This window comes from Mastomys coucha, unplaced genomic scaffold, assembly GCF_008632895.1.
Source record: "Mastomys coucha isolate ucsf_1 unplaced genomic scaffold, UCSF_Mcou_1 pScaffold14, whole genome shotgun sequence".
Lineage (NCBI taxonomy): Eukaryota > Metazoa > Chordata > Mammalia > Rodentia > Muridae > Mastomys > Mastomys coucha.
In genome coordinates, this window is record NW_022196896.1 from 108,504,061 (window position 1) to 108,509,912 (window position 5,852).

Sequence of the window (5,852 nt, forward strand, 5' to 3'; positions counted from 1 at the left end):
GGGGTTAGCTGGGCTGCAGTCAACATTCCCACCTCTGCATATGAGGCATCACTGTGTGATTTATCTAATGGGCACCCAGGCCTCAATGACAGGTTTAAATGCAATACTCAGTTTTTATAACCATCCATATTATAGTAATGTAGCTTTTGGTATCTTCCACTTTGAATCAGGAATCAACTTTAGCTTTTGATTTTGGAATGTAAATTCATGTGTATGAAACATATCGATGCTTATTAGCCTGAACCAGGTTTCCAGAAGAATAGAGTAGATGAACTTTTGCTAATCTGTAGGATTGTATATTATAGCATAACAGTGCATGGAGAAGAGCTAAGGGAGGATTTTATATAAGGGAGGGACGGCATTTACCTGGGGAGGATCAGAATATGGCTTGGATCATGGTGACGCTTAAGGGGTTGTTCACAAACAAAAAGGTCACAAAGGAGTCTCTTCTATTTGCAAATCTCCGGGGGTGCCTATCTCAATCTGCGGAAGTTCTAGGGAAAACTCTGCACACGGGACACATACCCTCTATTCTTCACTTAACAAACCCAGTGCTTCATAAATGGCCTCTGTTCCTTACTAGTACTGCTCAAGGATCTGAGCACCGGGGTTGAAAATTCTTATGGTTGATTGGTTTTCTCCATTGCCTAGTCCCGCCCACTTGGACAACATCTGGTCTAGAGATAGCTTTCATAAAGGCTTTTAAGGAGTGGGTAGCTTGAATTATGTACATATACAAGTGACCTAGAGATGTGCTGAGTTTGATGAGGCAGAGGAAACAGGAGAGAGGGAAAGCAAGCAATCACATACCTTTTCATATATATATATATGAGTATATATAGTACATATATATATAGTACATTAGAAACATTCACTTGTCTTGGTGCAGGGGAAATTCTGAATGAGTGTAGGCCATAGGCACTGAAGATGTTTCTTAAGATTCTAGGGAAAAAGATGAGTAGAGACTTGATTATGAATGCATAAGGTGTATGGGGTAAGTGTGAGCTAGAGACATACATCTGAGGTACATATGGAAATGAAATCCAGGGCAATGAATGGGGCCAGGCAAGAAGAAGGATTGTATTGGGACTTTTATAGGAAATTTGGTGAGTTAAAAAGGGAAAGGTGACACTTATGGTTAATGATTTTTAAATATAGCCATCAATATATAAAAATCCTAAAAAGGGATTTGCTCTTTTGATGAGAAGAAAGGTAAGATTACATAGAAGATGGAGACCTTTTAAAACATGCTGTGTTCTATGTGGATGGCCCTAATCGTTCTTTCACTGTGAGAGTACTTGTCAAACCATGGGGATTTTAAACAGATGATGGAGAAAAGCACAGGAGAGGAAGAGAAAATGGCTGCTAGTGACAGAGTCTTTATTCAAAATCTGAAGGAAACTATGTGCGCAGCTGTGAAAATGATGGCCCCTCCCCCATGCGGCACCTTCTGAACTTGCTTGGGATACAGCTTTAGGAAGGAAAAGTCACTGCTAGCAAGTGCACGAGGTCATGTGAAGTGCACGGGATGTAAACAAGGGAGAACTTTGGGTGACCCTGCTGGGAAAACAGCAGCTGCTCCACAAGGAAGTGACCTCATGTCATGTGTCCTCCATCCTTCCCCGTCCCCCTTCCCAAGATGGTACTTAAGGGGCTCCCCCTGCAGGAGGAGCATCACATCTCCACCTCCTCTCCTGAGTCTCTCTCCTCACTGCACCTGAGTCCTCTCTACTGACAACATGGGTTGCAGTGGCTGTGGTGGATGTGGCGGCTGTGGCGGCTGTGATGGCTGTGGATGTGGTGGTTGTGGTGGCTGTAGCAGCTGCACCACCTGCAGATGCTACCGGGTAGGCTGCTGTGGCTGCTGTGGCTGCTGTGGCTGTGGAGGCTGTGGTTGTGGTGGCTGTGGCTGTGGAGGCTGTGGCTGTGGTGGTTGTGGTTGTGGTGGCTGTGGCGGCTGTGGTGGCTGCTGTGGTAGTTGCTGTGGCTGCTGTGGCTGCTGCAAGCCTGTGATGGTCTGCTGCTGCCGCCGCTCCTGCTGCCGCTCCTGTGGCTGTGGCTCCTGTGGCTGTGGCTGTGGTTGTGGGAAGGGCTGTGGATGTTGCCAGCAGAAGTGCTGCTGCCAGCAGAAGTGTGGCTGCAAGAAGCAGTGCTGCTGCTAGGGTCCTTCCAGAATGTTGGTTTCTGTGTCTATCAGTTGTCACTGTATCATTGGCTGTCTAGTCTTCCTTCTCCCTTCTGCCTTTGGTGTCTCAAGTCTTTCCACCTGAAGAGTTTCCATCCAAATGGAGAGGTGAAAACATCTGCTCAGCCTAGGTCCCATGTAACTCTCTAGCCTTTCGCCCTGTTCCAATGAGATCCTGCTGTTTGCCTCCATGGCTGTCTACTGCCTTCAGTTTTCCTTTCTTTGGTCTTCTCCATCCCCTTTCTCTGTACCTTTTCTTTTCTCCTTTTCATTTATAGTTCTTGTATAACATTTTCTACATTTTCTAATAAAATAAAACATGCCACAAAAATCTTTTCCTTTGTGTTCTCTTTGACCACATGAATGAATCCCTGTTCATATCTGTTGAAGCTTGAGAGATGTTCTGTTGCCAAAGATTTTTTGAGACATCCATCATGATAGCACTCCTACAAAGGGTCACATAAGAAGCTGTGATCAGATCCTTGGAGCCTAGTCTCCAATAATGAAATATCAAATCGTCCCATCTCATGTTTCCAATGTGTATACCTACCAGCTGACTTCCAATGATATGGGGTCCTACCAAGCCCAAAATATAGAATGTAAAGCTATAAGTTACTCTAGGTGTTTGGCCTTTAATGTGACATCTTATCATTAGTCCCATGCTATGGTTCTGGAAACATTTCAGAAGAGAAAGGGGAAGGAATTCAAGAGGCAGTGTTGGAGAGGAGTGTGGTAAAACGCTTTCTCTGGATATGACATAGCTCCCACACTCATGACCCCTCAGCAATTGTGGTTACTCATGTACAGTCTTCAGAAGCTCAGACCATTACGAATTCCAGTGTAGATGCAGGTTGTGGTGATCTCAGGAGTTCCTGATAGCTGCTAGGGAAAGAGAGGTATTCTTTGGGTTGCTGTTAGTGATAGCGAGCCCCGGCTCTCATGGATGGCCCATACTCATGCACATATGGGAAACATTAAATGGACTTAGTGAGTGAAGAATAAGGAGGAAGAGGGGGAAAAGGAAGAGGAGAAGAATGGGAGGAAAGGAGAAAGAAGTCATGAAATTGGGATGTGAGTGGGGTACAGGGCTAAACAAAGAATTCTCAACTGAGGAATACTGAATGGCTGAGAAGCACCTAAAGAAATGTTCAAAATCCTTAGTCATCATGGAAATGCAAATCAAAACAACCCTGAGATTCCATCTCACACCAGTTAGAATGGCTAAGATCAAAAACTCAGGTGACAGTAGTCGCTGTCGAGGTTGTGGAGAAACAGGAACACTCCTGCTTTGCGGTGGGATTGCAAGCTGCTATAACCACTCTGGTGGTTCAGTCTGGTGGTTCCTCAGAAAATTGGAAATAGTACAATCTGAGGACCCAGCTATACCACTCCTGGGTATATACCCAGAAGATGCTCCAACATATAATAAAGACACATGCTCCACTATGTTCATAGCAGCCTTATTTATAATAGCTAGAAAGCTGGAGACAATCCAGTCCCTCAACAGAGGAGTGGATACAGAAAATGTGGTGCATTTACACAATGGAATACTACTCAACTATTAAAAAAAATGAATCTATGAAATTTTTAGGGAAATGGATGGATCTGGAGAATATCATCCTGAGTGAGGTAACCCAATCACAAAAGAACACACATGGTTTGCACTCACTGATTAAATGGATATTAGCCCAGAAGCTCTGAATACCCAAGATACAAACCACAAGAAACTCAAGAAGAAGAAAGACCAAAGTGTGGATACTTCATTCCTTCTTAGAAGGGGGAACAAAATACATATCGAAGGAGTTGCAGAAACAAAGTGTGGAGCACAGACTGAAGGAAGGACAATCCGCAGACTGCCCCATCTGGGAGTCCTTCCCATATACATTCACCAAACCCAGACACTATTGTTGATGCCAGCAAGTGTTGGCTGACAGGAGCCTGATATAGCTGTCTCCTGAGAGGCTCTGACAGTGCCTGACTAATATAGAAGAAGAGTCTCACAGCCATCCATTGGACTGAGTACAGGGTTCCCAATGAAGAAGCTAGAGAAAGGACTCAAGGAGCTGAAAGGTTTGCAGCCCCATAGGAGGAACAATATGAACTAACCAGCACCCCCAGAGCTCCCAGGGTCTAAACCACCAACCAAAGAGAATGCATGGTGTGATTCACGGCTCCAGCTGCATATGTAGCAGTGGATGGCCTAGTCTGTTATCAATGGGAGAAGAGGCCCTTGGTCCTGTGAAGGCTCTAGGCTCCAGTGTAGGGGAATGCCAGGGCCAGGAAGTGGGAGAAGGTGGGTTGGTGAGCAGGAGGAGGGGAGAGGGAATAGGGTTTTTTTCCAGAGGGAAAACCAGGAAAGGGGAGAACATTTGAAATGTAAATAAAGAAAATATCTAATAAAAAAAAGAAATTGGGATGTGAGGTGGGGGAGCTGGTTGGCGAATGAGGGGAATGGAACATGATCATATTTCACTTTATACATATATGAAATTCTCAAAGAGCAGCAAACAACAACAAAGAAATAAAATTTAGCATTGATACAAAAAATATTCTGAGCCAATGCCAGGACTAAGCCTACATGGCTTTTGAAAGATTTCTTTGTATGCAATACATTCAGTTGAAGAAATAAGAACATACTGCAACAACTAGTTGCAATCCTGCAATAACTAGTTGCCATTCAGAGCCAATAACTGGGTGATCTATACCTGTATTCACCCTTATCTAATATGTGTTACTTCCACAATGATCTCATACCCTGAGATGCATTCCTAAACATTAATCGCTATACTTACATCCTTAGTGTAGAAAGAGTCATGTATTTCTGGAGGTGCAGTAGTGCAGCACTAAGGTAATGTATACGAGGCTCAATGTGCAGTGTAACACAAAGAAAACAATGCAGTTATTCCAGTGTGAAGTGTACCTCCTTGTGAGTCACATCTTGTTGCTCACCCATTACCCCAGGATGTAGTTATTCATCTTAAGCAGATAATGTGGAGAGAACCCACAGGGCTGTCCACAGCATCTGCCTGAGGGGATACCATTGCATGCTTTTCAGGTAAAGCAGGTATGCCTTTCCTTAGATAGTCATGTTAGTTTATGGTGAAGTGAGGTTTCCGGTTTCTTTGGAAACCCAGTTATGTCATATGATGTTTTGCTGGGGCAGACAGGTGAGAGGATGTTTTGCTGAAGCAGATACAGATGAGGACACATGACATTTAGAAAGAATATAAACATGACTCCACAGATGGTGGGAGGAAACTCTGGAATTGGTTCACCTTGCATTGCATTGCTGATTTCCACTCGTTGTGACTTCATAGAGTGTAACTCGCTAAAAAACGTCTCAGGATATTCAGTGGACTCAAGCCAATTGTCTGAGCCTTGTGGTTTCTTCTGGATCGAACTGCCATTGCTGATTCATGAGTGGTGACTGCCAAAGTGAACTTGACTGCTGACAATGAAGATTAGAATAGCCCCAACAGGTCCCCAACTTCCATTTTCTATTAACCTTTTTTTCTCCACCACCCCTGGTAGGTGGTGGGCTAGAAGAGAGGTTGAAGCATTTAAGAACCCCAATTAAAGCAGATTTTGAGAAGGTGAAGCTGACACCACTGTGAGAAAGTACCTGTGGTAAACAAAGGAAGCAGGGTTTTTTGGTGTTTTGTTTTGT